At 32.9% G+C, this 17,343-nt stretch overlaps 2 long non-coding RNA genes and 3 other non-coding genes across 5 annotated transcripts in view; 2 read left to right on the top strand and 3 right to left on the bottom strand.

Moving 5' to 3' along the window:
* Positions 1-15,360: 15,360 nt before the first annotated feature.
* Positions 15,361-17,343, bottom strand: part of LOC149986656 (uncharacterized) — a 56,828-nt gene continuing 54,845 nt past the window's right edge. Inside the window, exon 2 of the long non-coding RNA XR_016500101.1 lies at positions 15,361-15,398. This is a non-coding gene — a long non-coding RNA (uncharacterized LOC149986656). The remainder of the gene's footprint in view (positions 15,399-17,343) is intronic.
* Positions 15,368-17,343, top strand: part of LOC149986655 (uncharacterized) — a 56,948-nt gene continuing 54,972 nt past the window's right edge. Inside the window, exon 1 of the long non-coding RNA XR_016500102.1 lies at positions 15,368-15,429. This is a non-coding gene — a long non-coding RNA (uncharacterized LOC149986655). The remainder of the gene's footprint in view (positions 15,430-17,343) is intronic.
* TRNAF-GAA (transfer RNA phenylalanine (anticodon GAA)) lies at positions 15,498-15,570 on the bottom strand. Its single transcript has one exon. It is a non-coding gene; the product is annotated as a tRNA-Phe (tRNA).
* On the bottom strand, positions 15,574-15,647 carry TRNAV-AAC (transfer RNA valine (anticodon AAC)). Its single transcript has one exon. It is a non-coding gene; the product is annotated as a tRNA-Val (tRNA).
* On the top strand, positions 16,277-16,392 carry LOC112275427 (U5 spliceosomal RNA). Its single transcript, XR_002967740.1, has one exon. It is a non-coding gene; the product is annotated as a U5 spliceosomal RNA (small nuclear RNA).

Raw genomic sequence — 17,343 nt, 5'->3', positions numbered from 1 at the left:
TGATTCGATTAGAAGGAGATCTAATGATATTAAATATTATAAAGCCATTATGACCATTAGTTGCTACTTTTATAAGAAAGATTTTGTGAATAACATCTTGTGAAGACAACGGATGACCATCTATGACTTCTACATGAATAGATTTAGTTTTCTTCACTAAAAGTATACTATGTCTTTTAGCAAATTTTTCATCTAGAAACATGCTAAGGCTCCTGAATCTAGCAAGACAGAGGCTTTGTGATGTTTAGGTTCTAAAATAACATTTATCATAAAATAAAGAGAGGATTTTGAGAAGAAAATAAGACCTTCACTAGATATTATATAAGGTTTTAGCTGCACGATCTCTATTATAGTTGGATAAACTTATTTTTCGACATACTATCTTCTTTTATAGCCATACTCCTCATTTTATGGTTGCGTCATTTCTTTGGGCAATGTTGAGCAATGTACTTAGATTCTCCATAATATAAGCATAATTCTTCTTGACAATAATGAGTCTTTTCTTGTTCAATAAGAAGTTTGAATTGTACCACATCAATTTGTATAACCTCTACTTCCGAATATATGTGTTGAAGAGATATAAGTGTTGCTATTGAATTATAATAATATTGAGGTCCACTTGTACAGTTATTAGATCGAAATTCAAAAAGATGATTGTCGCACTTCACAGCAAAGTCAATTGCTTAACTCAATGTTTGAGGTTCAGGTAAGTTGAGCATTAATTTTAATACCTCATATTATAATCCGTAGAAAAATTTGCTAACAAGTACAACATCATCCCACTTGATATCAGTTGCAAGTTGTTGAAACTGTAAAGCATATAACATTACTAATCAATTTTTTTGTCGCAAAATATAGATCTTGTTGATTGCAACATGAATTACATCATGTTTTCCATACATGGATCGAAACTTCACCAAAAAAGCCTCCAAATTATCCAATATTGGATCTTGTTGTTCAAGAAAAGATAAAAATCATGATAATATTGAATCTAAAAGAAGCATATCAATGAATCTAACTTGTGATCTTGAAGTTGGATAACTTTGGGATTGAAGTTCAATCACAAGTTGTACTTGATTGATAAATCCTCTAAACTTTGATCTGGTGCCATCAAACTTATTAGATAGGATAATTCTTGGTTCTCTTATATTCGAAGGATATTCTACCATAGGAGAAGGGACATGATTTGGTGTAGATGTTGAAGTAGCTCCAATCATTTCTATATCTTCACTTCCTACCAATCTTGTTGCTCCTTGTGGTGGTAAATTGAGTTGATGCATTGCAAGTATTAACTCCCTCAATTGCTTTTATATTTATGATATTGCACTCTTTATTTTAGCAAGTTTTGTTATGATAACACTTAGAAAAGAGAAGATGTCTAATATTCCTCAAGACAAATAAAAGAAACGACTTGAGAACAAAGAAAATACTAAGAACAATATGAATTTAGAAGACGGTAATTTGTAACTTATAATACACTTGTGTCTTATCAAGAAAAAGAGGTAATCCATTCTTTATCAAGATTAGACGAAGCTTTGATATTATAAATGCATTCTTATCAATCTGTCAAGGACAAGAACTTGATAGAAACAATTAAATTAGTAAATTTTTTTTCAAAGAAAGATGACAAAATAGAAATTATCAAGTATGTATATTAAGAAAGAAACTAGAATGGCTATTGTCAAAAGTCAAGAAAACTAGAGACTCTTGAAATTAGACTTAAAACAAGAAAAGAGTTGACAAGAATGAAGAAAGCTTTACTCTTGCCTCTATATATACTATCTATCTAAGAGCTATGTAGTGACGTTCTATAAGACCTCCAAAAACATGTTGACTTTGTACAATACATAACTTAACTTGCAAAGTAAGTTTTCTATGTGGGCACCACATTATTTGCTTGTTCTACAAGCTATCAACATGTGTGGCACGTGGTTAATTTTTTGACCAAGTTTCTTTCCTACCAATCAAATATAAACACATATAAAGTCATGTAAAGACAAAGAATTTCTTGCACTTATAGCTTCTTTTGAAGAATTGCAATATTATCTAGAAGACACTTCCAGTTCGGTTACTATATATATGGATGAAAAGAAGCTCAAATATTTCATATCAACACATATTTTGAATCATTGCCATACTTGTTTGAGCATATTTTTATCAAGATTCAAGTTCAATATTACTTTTTGATTATAAAATCAACAAGGTTTATTCAATGTCTTTTTTAGATATTTTTATCTTGTACCTAAAGAAAGAGATGTAGCTTTTGATCAACAAAGGGCAATTTTATTGAAGCCAAAATAATTTCATTTTTGAGCATTGAAATCAGCATTGATTATTAATTCAATTTTTTTCAAATAAATTCAATCAAGTATGTCCTCTGATTCTCTTGTTCATAATATCAAGAATACTTCTTCTAAGTCTCATAATACTTTTAAATTCAAGTTCAAAAATAACCTACTTTCTTTTGAAGGATGCCTATATGTTCTAAAAGATGAAGTACATTTACTTGTTCTTTAAGTATATCACAACTTTCTGGTGATAGGACATTTTGGATACAACAAGTCTTTGAAATTAATATGTAGAGATTTTTAGTGGTTGCAAATATGGAAGGCTATGAAAGACTTTCTTCAATCATGTGACATTTGTTCAAGGTCAAAAACTCCTTGTCATCAACCTTAAAGACTTCTTAAGCCATCATTTATTCCAAGACAACTATGGTCTTTTATTTCTATGGATTTTATTATAGATCTTTTAATCTCAAGTTCATATGATTTTATATTTGTGATAGTAGATAATTTTATAAAAAATTACAAATTTTGTACCATGTACAAAATTTATCATAAATAAAGAAACTACCAAGTTTTTTTTTGATAATATCTATCAATATCATGGATTGCCAAAAAATATTATATCAAATAGAGGGACTTAAGTTACATCAAGATTTAGAAGAATTATTTTTAAGATTCTAAAGATAGATATATTACTTTCTTTAGTCTTTCATCCTTAAATTGATAGACAAATATAATGTATGAATCTAATTTTAGAGCAAAACTTAAGGTATAACATCAATTATCAATAAGACAATTGAAGAACCCTCTTGGTATTACCAAAGTTTACTTATAATAATATGATGCATTCTTCTATACAATAAATACCTTTCTGTATCAATTATAGTTATCATCTATGACTTTGATACTTTTGACTTTTCAAAAGTTGATAATCTTGTGGCAAAAGTTTTGGCAAATTGTTTGTCTGAGCTACATACAATAATAAAAGTGCAATCAAAGGAAGTTCAAGAACGACAAAAAATCAATATAGATGCTTATCAAAAAAACAACCACAATTCAATGTAGGTGACAAAATATGGTTACTTTGTTATAATATCAAGACTGCTCATTTTTGTAATAAGTTGGACTATTGTAGGCTTAGACCTTTTCATATTTGTGGACAAATCAATCCAGTTGTTTATCAATTATATTCATCAAGATCAATGAAGATCCATCCTATCTTCTACATATCTCTTCTTAAACCATACAAGATTGTAAACATATCAAGAAAAAGACAAGCTCCATCTCCTTCTATAAAAGTAGATGATAATAAAGAGTATGAAGTGAAAGAAGTTCTAGACTCAAGGCAGCATTGAAATAAGTTGAAATATCTTATCCATTGATACAAATATGATATTAATAAATGTACATGTGAGCTAGCAAAGACAACGAAAGCTTTTCATCAATGATATCCATTAAAACCAAAATAAGAGATTATAAACCTTTGCTATAAATGAAACATAATTCAAAAAAGATTGTTTTCTATCTTCCATCTCTATTTGTAGTTTTAGTATAATTATAGTGTCAAGAAGATGAAAAACCAATAATTAGAGGACTCAACTTAAGAGCCATCATTTGCTGACTTATAGGACAAGATATTGTAATTACCACAGCCTTCAAGATGACATAATAGGTATGTAGACCTTCTAGAATAAGATCTATAGGTTCTTCAAAATCTTTCATCTCCAAGAAGTCGTCATGGAAATTGATGTCAATTCATTCTCATTCTTTTTTAAATAATTTATCTAATTTTTTATTAAATACAAGATATATTTGATTTCTAGATTTCAAATTGTTTGTTATTTTTGAGAGAATCAAGATATTATGACAAGCGCTCTATCTATACCATGGATTTTACTCATGATGACTCTACAAATGCATTGGCCATCATATTATGCTTGTTAAGAGATTTTCTTTGAATTTGAAAAGAATGGCTGATTTCTCTTTTTTTGGATGATAGTGAAAATGTTGCCAAGCAATAGACATCTTACTAAAGGTGATAATGGTAAAATAGATGCAGACCTAAGAAAAATATAGGAGAACAAGAAATTATATTTTTTTCTGTACACCTCTTATGATTCATCAAATTTATCTTATAATAAAGCCTCTCAATATCCTTGGATAATGCTTCTTCAAGCAATAAATTCAAACGAGGCAACAACAATGGTGAATTGGTCATTGATATCACCATAGAATCTTGTGATGGCATTAAGAAGGTTGTATTTGATATTGTAGTAGAATCCATCTTGTAGAAATGAGTCATGTTTGGCCTTGTATTATAAAATATATATATATATTTTGAAGAGTAGACATGTGTCTTCTAACTTTGTAGCCATTATAAGTACTCCTCCAACCAATCCTCCTTATTATTGCCAATGCTAGTATTAATTAATCAATCATATGCAACTACAAATTTTGCTACAAAAGTATGTAGTCTATATAGTATATTAATTGCAATAAGATTGAACTTATCCTTTGATGCCTTATTTATATGTGCAACTAGTTGCACCAAAGCTCTAGTCCTTATTATCTATTCTATACATATTATAATATTATTAAAATTTGGTAACTTTTAAAAATTTGTTAGATCTTCTAACCAAATGATAATTATAATATATTCATTTATTCTAAAATAACCTCCATTATTATTTTCTATTGAGCTCAAAGATCTCCTTTCGAGACATAAAAAATAAAAAAAAAGAATAAGAAGAATGGATGTAGAATGTTAAGTTTACATGTGAGGTCAACATGATATCATTTGATATAACTTAATTGTCACAGACATATATTTATTGTAATTGTTATCAAGGTAATATGAATAGGTAGAAATAGATAAAAGTAAACTAATTTCATAATATTTTCTACAATAGCTTTCTAGAAGCTTCATAGACGCTACTAGAAGGAGATGGAGCTTGTCTTTTTCTTGATATGTTTACAATCTTGTATGGTTTAAGAAGAGATATGTAGAAGATAGGATGGATCTTCATTGATCTTGATGAATATAATTGATAAACAACTGGATTGATTTGTCCACAAATATGAAAAGGTCTAAGCCTACAATAGTCCAACTTATTACAAAAATGAGCAGTCTTGATATTATAACAAAGTAACCATATTTTGTCACCTACATTGAATTGTGGTTGTTTTTTTGATAAGCATCTATATTGATTTTTTGTCGTTCTTGAACTTCCTTTGATTGCACTTTTATTATTGTATGTAGCTCAGACAAACAATTTGCCAAAACTTTTGCCACAAGATTATCAACTTTTGAAAAGTCAAAAGTATCAAAGTCATAGATGATAACTATAATTGATACAGAAAGGTATTTATTGTATAGAAGAATGCATCATATTATTATAAGTAAACTTTGGTAATACCAAGAGGGTTCTTCAATTGTCTTATTGATAATTGATGTTATACCTTAAGTTTTGCTCTAAAATTAGATTCATACATTATATTTGTCTATCAATTTAAGGATGAAAGACTAAAGAAAGTAATATATCTATCTTTAGAATCTTAAAAATAATTCTTCTAAATCTTGATGTAACTTAAGTCCCTCTATTTGATATAATATTTTTTGGCAATCCATGATATTGATAGATATTATCAAAAAAAAACTTGGTAGTTTCTTTATTTATGATAAATTTTGTACATGGTACAAAATTTGTAATTTTTTATAAAATTATCTACTATCACAAATATAAAATCATATGAACTTGAGATTAAAAGATCTATAATAAAATCCATAGAAATAAAAGACCATAGTTGTCTTGGAATAAATGATGGCTTAAGAAGTCTTTAAGGTTGATGACAAGGAGTTTTTGACCTTGAACAAATGTCACATGATTGAAGAAAGTCTTTCATAGCCTTCCATATTTGCAACCACTAAAAATCTCTACATATTAATTTCAAAGACTTGTTGTATCCAAAATGTCCTATCACCAGAAAGTTGTGATATACTTAAAGAACAAGTAAATGTACTTCATCTTTTAGAACATATAGGCATCCTTCAAAAGAAAGTAGGTTATTTTTGAACTTGAATTTAAAAGTATTATGAGACTTAGAAGAAGTATTCTTGATATTATGAACAAGAGAATCAGAGGACATACTTGATTGAATTTATTTGAAAAAAATTGAATTAATAATCAATGCTGATTTCAATGCTCAAAAATGAAATTATTTTGGCTTCAATAAAATTGCCCTTTGTTGATCAAAAGCTACATCTCTTTCTTTAGGTACAAGATAAAAATATCTAAAAAAGACATTGAATAAACCTTGTTGATTTTATAATCAAAAAGTAATATTGAACTTGAATCTTGATAAAAATATGCTCAAACAAGTATGGCAATGATTCAAAATATGTGTTGATATGAAATATTTGAGCTTCTTTTCATCCATATATATAGTAACCGAACTGGAAGTGTCTTCTAGATAATATTGCAATTCTTCAAAAGAAGCTATAAGTGCAAGAAATTCTTTGTCTTTACATGACTTTATATGTGTTTATATTTGATTGGTAGGAAAGAAACTTGGTCAAAAAATTAACCACGTGCCACACATGTTGATAGCTTGTAGAACAAGCAAATAATGTGGTGCCCACATAGAAAACTTACTTTGCAAGTTAAGTTATGTATTGTACAAAGTCAACATGTTTTTGGAGGTCTTATAGAACGTCACTACATAGCTCTTAGATAGATAGTATATATAGAGGCAAGAGTAAAGCTTTCTTCATTCTTGTCAACTCTTTTCTTGTTTTAAGTCTAATTTCAAGAGTCTCTAGTTTTCTTGACTTTTGACAATAGCCATTCTAGTTTCTTTCTTAATATACATACTTGATAATTTCTATTTTGTCATCTTTCTTTGAAAAAAAATTTACTAATTTAATTGTTTCTATCAAGTTCTTGTCCTTGACAGATTGATAAGAATGCATTTATAATATCAAAGCTTCGTCTAATCTTGATAAAGAATGGATTACCTCTTTTTCTTGATAAGACACAAGTGTATTATAAGTTACAAATTACCGTCTTCTAAATTCATATTGTTCTTAGTATTTTCTTTGTTCTCAAGTCGTTTCTTTTATTTGTCTTGAGGAATATTAGACATCTTCTCTTTTCTAAGTGTTATCATAACAAAACTTGCTAAAATAAAGAGTGCAATATCATAAATATAAAAGCAATTGAGGGAGTTAATACTTGCAATGCATCAACTCAATTTACCACCACAAGGAGCAACAAGATTGGTAGGAAGTGAAGATATAGAAATGATTGGAGCTACTTCAACATCTACACCAAATCATGTCCCTTCTCCTATGGTAGAATATCCTTCGAATATAAGAGAACCAAGAATTATCCTATCTAATAAGTTTGATGGCACCAGATCAAAGTTTAGAGGATTTATCAATCAAGTACAACTTGTGATTGAACTTCAATCCCAAAGTTATCCAACTTCAAGATCACAAGTTAGATTCATTGATATGCTTCTTTTAGATTCAATATTATCATGATTTTTATCTTTTCTTGAACAACAAGATCCAATATTGGATAATTTGGAGGCTTTTTTGGTGAAGTTTCGATCCATGTATGGAAAACATGATGTAATTCATGTTGCAATCAACAAGATCTATATTTTGCGACAAAAAAATTGATTAGTAATGTTATATGCTTTACAGTTTCAACAACTTGCAACTGATATCAAGTGGGATGATGTTGTACTTGTTAGCAAATTTTTCTACGGATTATAATATGAGGTATTAAAATTAATGCTCAACTTACCTGAACCTCAAACATTGAGTTAAGCAATTGACTTTGCTGTGAAGTGCGACAATCATCTTTTTGAATTTCGATCTAATAACTGTACAAGTGGACCTCAATATTATTATAATTCAATAGCAACACTTATATCTCTTCAACACATATATTCGGAAGTAGAGGTTATACAAATTGATGTGGTACAATTCAAACTTCTTATTGAACAAGAAAAGACTCATTATTGTCAAGAAGAATTATGCTTATATTATGGAGAATCTAAGTACATTGCTCAACATTGCCCAAAGAAATGACGCAACCATAAAATGAGGAGTATGGCTATAAAAGAAGATAGTATGTCGAAAAATAAGTTTATCCAACTATAATAGAGATCGTGCAGCTAAAACCTTATATAATATCTAGTGAAGGTCTTATTTTCTTCTCAAAATCCTCTCTTTATTTTATGATAAATGTTATTTTAGAACCTAAACATCACAAAGCCTCTGTCTTGCTAGATTCAGGAGCCTTAGCATGTTTCTAGATGAAAAATTTGCTAAAAGACATAGTATACTTTTAGTGAAGAAAACTAAATCTATTCATGTAGAAGTCATAGATGGTCATCCGTTGTCTTCACAAGATGTTATTCACAAAATCTTTCTTATAAAAGTAGCAACTAATGGTCATAATGGCTTTATAATATTTAATATCATTAGATCTCCTTCTAATCGAATCATTTTAGATTTATTATGGCTAGAAAAATATAATCCTAAAATATATTGGACTTCTCATAGTCTTGACTTTTCTAAAAGTATAACTAAGAGCGTAATTAATCAAGTAAAAAGTCATAAGTTTAGTATAATTAAACCTATATTTGTAGGTGCAAGAGCTTTCTTCATTGCTGCAAAAGAAGGATCACCTTGTGTTATTTATGCCATACTTGTTTCTACTGATGGAAAGTCTTCAAGTAGTATTCCAAGCCAATATCAAGATTTTGAAGATGTATTTGGGAAGAAGAATGTAGATACTCTCCCAAAATATCGTTCCTATGATTGTTCAATTGACCTTTAAGAAGGAACACAACCGCCATTTGGACCAATCTATAATTTATCACAAAATGAGTTAGTTGAACTCAAGGAGTATATTGAAGAAAATTTGGCTAAGAACTTTGTATGCCATTTCAAATCTATAGCAGGAGCTCCAATTTTATTTGTGAAGAAAAAAAATGGATCAATGTGGATGTGTATTGATTATCGAAGATTCAACAAAATCACCATCAAGAACAAGTACCCGCTATCGTATTGTAAATGCTTACAATATGTAAAAATTAGTTAAAATATATTATATGTTAATAAATCTAAATGTGTATTAAAGTGATTAATAGATTAAATTAAAAAAAGTTGGTAAAAAAAAAAAACTTTATTTTATTTTCCTTACTTAGTTTGATTATAGTATATAAAAGTTATAGAACCTTAATGTTAAGTATGAAGCCTTGAGAGGAGATAAGGGACTTAAGATGAAGATTTAAACTAATAGGAGGTTAATTGGGAGGAATGAAACCAAGGCATGGTTGGATGAAGGTAGAAATAAGGATCTTCATCCCCATTGGTCGAAATCCATGCCCAATGGGCTTTTAGGAGGCTGCCCGTGACCTTGATAAGGGTTTCGGTGACTTCAAAGAAGCCATTAGGAAATCGGAGGCAAGAGTTGTAAAGTTTAGGATTTTGGCTACAATTTTTGTGGAAATTTTATAGGGTTTGGAGTTAGGGTGAATAAGTTATAGCCGTTTGAAGTTAAGGTGTCAATTTGAGACCTACTGTTACTCTTTTGAGTTTAAGAGGAGTCTTACAGAAGCTTTTGGAGATCGGAAGGAGCGGCTAGAAGAGAAACTTCAAGAAATACATCTTTTGTGAGGGAAATTTTGCATTTGAAGTTTAAATGAAGGAGTTATAGGGAGTTAAAGACAGCGCATTCATATCAAAGGCAATAAGTGAGCGATTTTGTTCAAAGTTGTATTAGGAGCCATAACTTGAGTTTTTGAATGATATTTTGGCTCAAACTTTGGGAGAATGTAAAAATTTATGTTTAAAATCTATCTATTTAAGTACCGTGGCATTTAGACTTATGGTTTGTGAGATATGAAGAAAATTGTGTGTGGGTAGGTAAAGATTAGGGTTTGAAGCGACTGTTAGGGTTTTGAAGATATCTCAAGATCCGCGACGAATTTGCGGTTGAAAACTGTTGTACAAATTAATAACAACATATCAGTACTTCATGTAAATTTTGATCTTGTTTGGACGGTTGGATCAAGAGTTTTGAGGTGTTGAGATTGAGGAGAATTTCCACACAAGGATATACAAGGTTTTAGAATACTTCTACCATATTTTGGGTGTTGTTGGTTATTTAAGACTTAAGTTTTTGGTGTAATTGTCCCAAAAGAAGAACTTATATATATAAAATTAGGATTTCTTAATTTTATGCTTGATTGAGCAATTAGTGACAGCCAGAAGTCCAACGCTTTCTTGAGGCAAAACCTCTCTACCCCGACACTTCTACCTTTGATATCTAGACTCTTTAATTAGTTGAATCAAGCGAAGATCTATACAAAAATAGATCTACAAGGAGCATACAATTTGGTATGCATCAAAGAAGGAGATGAATGGAAGACTGCATTTTGAACAAGGTATAGATATTTCAAATACAATGTCATGCCTTTTGGATTTACAAATGCACCAGCAGCATTCTAACATTTGATGAATGATGTCTTTTGGGAGTTTTTAGATGATTTTGTTGTTTGTTATCTAGACGACATCTTAATCTATTCTAAGAACACAAAAGAATATGAACTTCATGTTTGTCATGTGCTATAAAAAACTAAGAGATGCGGGATTCTATGCCAAGATTAAAAAAAGTGTCTATTTCATACTACTCAAGTTGACTTCTTAAGATACATCATTTCAAATGATGGACTTATGGTGGATCCTAAGAAAGTTTAAGCTATTATGGATTTGAAGATTTCAAAAATGATAAGAGATGTTCAATGCTTTTTGAGATTTGCCAACTACTATCGGATCTTCATCAAAGACTTCTCTCAAGTTGGAGCTCCACTTACATGTTTAATTTGTAAAGATAAACTTTAATGGAATCAAGAAGCAGAAGTAGCATTTGAAGCTTTGAAGACAGTCTTTGTTTCTGCACCAATCTTATATTGTCTCTATTTTTTTAAGCCATTTTTTATGGAAATAGATGCATCAGACTTTACTTTGGGTGTCGTATTGTCACAAATGAGAACAGATGATAAACTTCATTCAATAGCTTTTCATTCTAGAAAATTTTCAGCAGTCAAGATCAACTATGAAATCCACGACAAAGAACTTCTTTTAAATGTGGATTTATTTCAAGAATGGTGCCATTATTTAGAAGGTGCTTCTAGTCCAGTCACCATGTATATAAATCACAAGAACCTTGAATAATTTATATCAACACGTGTTTTAAATTGTCACCAAGCCTGTTAAAATATGTCTTTGTCAAGATTCGAATTCAAGATCACTTATTGGCTGAAAAAATAACAAGGTTTATTAGATGCACTCTCTAGACAATTTTATCTTGCACCAAAGGAAAGAGATGCTACTTTTGATAAGCAATGGATAATTTTCTTGAAGCCAGAGCATCTTCATCTTTGAGCATTAAAATCAATATTAACTGTTGATTCAACTTTTATTAAGCAAGTTCAGTCAAGTATAACTTTTGATCCTCTTATTTGTGATATTAAAGAAAATCCTTTAAAATCTCATCATACTTCTAAGTATGAATTCAAGAAAAATCTACTATATTTTGAGCGATGCCTATATGTTCCTGAAGGTGAAGCTTGATTACGTATTCTTCAAGCTCATCATGACTTTTCAGCAGCAGGACATTTTGGGTACAATAAAACTTTGGAACTAATATCCAAGGATTTTTGGTGGCCTCAAATATGGAAGGCATTCAAAGATTTTATACAATCTTGTGATGTTTACTCAAGATCAAAAACTCCTTGTCATTGACCTTATAGACTTCTTCAGCCATTATCCATTCCAAAACAACCATGGTCTTTTGTTTCTATGGATTTTATTTCGGATCTTCTAATCTCTGGTTCATATGATTCTATATTTATGATAGTAGATCGTTTTACCAAAATGACACATTTTGTACCATGCACAAAATCTATCAAAGGTGAAAAAATTGCCAAGCTTTTCTTTGACAATATCTATCGATATTATGGATTACCAAAAGATATTATATTGGATAAGAGGACTCAATTTGTATCAAGATGTTAAAAAAACCTTTTTAAGATTCTAAAGGTAGACATAAAGCTTTTATTAGCCATGCATCCTCAAACTAAAGGACAGACAAGGTACGTAAACTAAGTTTTGGAGCATTACTTAAGATGTACCATCAATTATCAACAAGATGATTGGACAACCCTCTTGCCATTGGCAGAGTTTGCTTATAATAATATAATGCATTCTTCTACACAACAAACACTTTTCTTTGCTAAATATGATTATCATCCACGACTTGATACTTTTGACTTTTCAAAAGTTGATAATCCTGCTACGAAAGATTTGACAAATCGTTTGTCAAAGCTACATGCAATAATGAAGGTGTAATTAAAAGAAGCTCAAGAATGATAAAAGATCAATTTAAATGCCTATCGAAAAGAACAACCACAATTCAATGTAGGTGACAAGGTATAGTTATTTCATCGTAATATTAAGACTACTCGTCTTTGTGATAAATTGGACTACTACAAGCTTAGAATTTTTCCTATTTGTGGACAAATCAATCTAGTTGCTTATTGATTACATCTATCGGAGTCAATGAAGATCCATCCTATATTCCACATGTCTCTTCTTGAACCATACAAGATAGACAACATACCAAGAAGAAGATAAGTCTCACTTCCTCTTATAGAAGTGAATTATTATGAAGAATTTGAAGTAGAAGAAGTTTTAGACTCAAGGCAATGCCGAAATGAGTTAGAATATTTTATCCATTGGCACAGATATGACATTAGTAAACACACATGCGAACCAATAAAAAATCTTACAAATGCAGCAAAGGCGGTGGAGGTTTTCCATTGATGACATCCATTAAAACCAAGATGAAGAATAGTAAGACTTTGCTAGAAAAGAAATAAGGTCCAACAAAGATTGCATTCTACCTTCTATCTTTATTTGTGGTTTTTGTGTATTTGTGACACTAAGAAGATGGAGAACCAACAACCAATGGATTTGATTCAAGAGCCTTCGTTTGCTGATCTGCCAAATGAGACATTATGATTGTTACAACCTTCAAGATGATACAATCGAGATGAAGATCCTTAAGTACGACATATTCTTCCTCAAATAGATGGCAGGATACAATGCGTTTGATATCATGACCTTTGAAGGGACTCTCGATGTTTGGTGATTTTACTAGAAGTAGGAACAACTTTTGACGGTGTTTCAAATGTTTTATTTGAAAGAAGTTATGAAGGCCTCAACAACGATCAAATAATTGGATGGTCTTTCTATTCTAATATGGGATACTATTGATGGTTGAAAGGCCCTATCAATCACCTTCGAAGAGAACAAAGATCAGAGTATGTGGCCAATACAATTTGTCGCATCTTAGATTCTTTTGACATGTGATCACCACCCCTCATGGAACTCGTCCCTAGAAGGGGGGGGGGGGGAAGAATATCACAGACATATATTTATTGTAATTATTATCTACATGATATGAATAGGTAGAAATAAGTAAAAGTAGACTAATTTCATAATATCTTCTAAAAGAAGCTTTTCAAAAGCTTCATAGACTTTGCTTTGACTTTACATGTGTTTATATTTGATTGATGGGATAGAAACTTGGTCAAAAAGTTAACCACGTGCCACACATGTTGGTAGCTTGCAAGAAAAGCTAACTATGTGGCGCCCACATAGAAAACTTGCCTTGCAAGTTAAATTACATGTTATGCAAAGTCAATACGTTTTTGGAGGTCCTATAGAACGTCGCCATGTAGCTCTTAGTTAGATAGTATATAAAGAGGCAAGAGTGAAGCCTTCTTCACTCTTGTCAACTCCTTTCTTGCTTCCAGTCTAGTTTCAAGGGTCTCTAGTTTTCTTATCTTTTAGCAATAGCCATTCCAATTTCTTTTTTAATATACATATTTGGTTATTTTTATTTTTTCATCTTTCTTTGAAAAAAGTCTCACTTATTTATTTGTTTCTATCAAGTTTTTGTCATTGGCATTAATACATTACCAAAATATCAAGTGATATTTCATAAACTTAAAGATGGTAATAAAATTTGAACAATGATATTTGAATTTGATATTTTAAGTAATCCAAAAAAAACTCAAGTGTTAAATTTTAATTATTTGGTTTTACAAAAGTGCCATGTTTGAAATCCCTCCCCCCTTTCCTTCTCCTCCATTATAAACATCTCATAACAACAAAAGTAGAAAAATAATTTCCAATATGTTAATGGTATCTCCAATGGATGCATCAACTTGATTATAAAGTGCAACATATCAAACATTTCAATGTTTGAAAGGTGTTGTAAGAGCTTCATACTTCATCTCAAGTTGGAAGTATTTTTAGAATCATTCATATTATACTTTTGACCTCTTTTCTATGCATATTTCGAATAATCACATCATGCAATACTTTTCTTTTGCCTCCAAGGCAATATGAGTGTTCTTTGTTGCTACAAAATCAAATATCAAAGAAATGTGAAAAAAAGTTGTTTGTTTGAAATATACAAAAATGGTCTTTGAATTGGACAACCCAATTGGTTGCTATTGCTATCCAAATGAGGCATGCATGTAATTTGTGTATTTCAAAAGATTGACTTAGGCATCAACACCTTGTGCCATATTTTGTTTTGATGAGTATGGGATTTGCTTCAAAGATCTCTAGAAAATGTTCTTAATGTGAACTTAATACATCTATTTGAGAGCCCATTGACATCTTGGAGATTTTTGTTTTTTTCATTTGATGGAGGTGAGATGCATACAATATGTTTGTTATGGGAAGATGGGTAGAGGAGGCCATTGCCATGATGAGTGTTGGAAGCTTGGAGGAAGTGGGTGTAGAGGGTGGTGTTTGGATGGGAGGGATAGGAGAGGAATGGAAGGAGGAGTGATGTGGTTGGTAAGAGAGATTTGGAATGCCATGGATGGTTTGTGTGATGGTCCATGTTGGGGTGGGAAAAGTAAGCGTAGCAGTGGGAGAGTATGCTGAGGCGCGGAGGAGGGTGAAGTGAGGTACACGAGCAGAGTGGGGAGTGGGGAGCGGGGAGGGGCAACCTCAACCTCCGCTGTGCCAGGGTGCGGTGATGTTGTGGGCGAGGAAGGCATGTGCGCGTGCGGGATGGCGCAAAGAGGGAATACAAAATGCGAATGCGGTGCGGTGAGCGTGGATCGAACACGCGACCTTCAGATCTTCAGTCTGACGCTCTCCCAACTGAGCTATCCCCGCACATGTTTTCGCCCGGGTTCGAACCGGAGACCTTCAGTGTGTTAGACTGATGTGATAACCAACTACACCACGAAAACTCGCATGCACGCCGCTCGCCGCCCACATTCTAACTCCCCCTCCGCCGTCACCCTCACCTGCACACCCTTCTTCACGCACTTCACACACACATTGGGCTCGCGTCGCCGACTGCAACGCCCACCACACACCTCCGCACTCAACAAGTGCTCCGCTGATGCCCAGCCAACTCTAGCACCGGCGTCGAAGCGGAAGCCATTCCTCTCTGCGCTGCACCTCACGCGCGCACAAAACCTCACCTACGTCACCCACCCCTCACCACCACCGGACATCGTCAAGTGTCATGCCCATGTGACGCCTCTGCCATTGCCATCGAGCGCAACCCGTTGGCTCTGCGGATCGAGGGCCTGACGCCCCTGTGACTTGCGTGGAACACGCTGCTCCTCTTTTGGGGAACGGAGTTTCTGGATGCACGGCATCGGGCTTTCCGTCCCCCTCACAGGAGCGACCACGGGTATCAGCCAGCATCGCGTCGCGAGCCTCTCATCTCACCCCAGCTGTGCTGCTTCGCCGGAATGATGGCAGAGCGTGCCGGGTCACGGGCGAGGGGTTCAGATAACCCATATGGGTGGTGCGGAATCCGTTGCGACTGGGGTATTTGGAGCGCGGTCGGAGGCGAGAGCAGGGAAGGAGCCGGGTGCTCAGCTCAGAGCGAACTATTCTTTCGCCTTTTACTAAAGAATACCGTGCGCTGGGTACACATACCGGTATAATCTATTTTTTGGACTGCCCCCTTCGCGGGGGCCCATCCATCTCAAAGTCCCAACCCGGATAACTTACCCCCACTGCGGTGTCTTCTAGGCGCCGGTGCCTGTTTAGGCCTTGGCGCCCTGTTCCGAGTTCGTGTTTTCTGGCCCTCACCCGCCTCGGCGATCTTGTCCCTGGTGATTTTGAAGAGTTCGTGTGCACCTATGCTCTCTGCGGACTTGAATCCACAGGGCGTGTGTTTGAGGGGTACGCCCTTCACTCTCTTTCCCGCATGCTGAAGCGGACCCTCGACTGTTGCACTTGGATGCAAGCTGCGTGCGATTACGGTTCTCTTCTCGGGTCCTGGGGCCACACTCCGCCGATCATGGTTCAGTCGCGATTACGTTGCAAGGGCATAGAACCCTGTCATTTATTTTATTCTATTCCTTTTTAGCGTTTCTTTCTTGTTATAATTTTGTAATGTTTTTGTTGGTTCCATTTTTTTGTTTTAAATTTCTTCAGTGGATGGTACGTTGTCAAGTGTACATATTCTTCTGTATGGTGGGGTTAATGGCAGAGGCATGCTTTGATAATGCATTTTGATGGTTATGTGATTTTGTGAATATGTTGTAAGGGTACAAGGGTACAAGTGCCTGGAAAATAATGATGTGTTTGAAACCAAGTGGTATTCACCATTTGCTTTAGTGTATGATAATGATGCATTTTAATGTGAAATTCAAATGCACCATCCTCATAAAAGATTGGCTAAACAATGAATTCAAATCAACAATAGAGTTGTTTTTAAGTTTTGAAATGTTATATTTTTATCTTCATTCCAATTTGGTTTGGTGTTCATATTTATAATATGAGGGCAACAACAACACCAAAACTATATGTTAATAATGATAAATAAAACTTTCATCAATAAAACATTTAACAATATCAAATATTATAATCATTTTATGATTGTTTGCCCTTATTATGATTGATATAATTTCACAACTTACATAA

This window comes from Physcomitrium patens, chromosome 22 (genome assembly GCF_059467195.1).
Source record: "Physcomitrium patens ecotype Gransden chromosome 22, ASM5946719v1, whole genome shotgun sequence".
NCBI classification, from domain to species: Eukaryota; Viridiplantae; Streptophyta; class Bryopsida; order Funariales; family Funariaceae; genus Physcomitrium; species Physcomitrium patens.
This window is presented reverse-complemented; position numbering and strand designations above follow the sequence as displayed.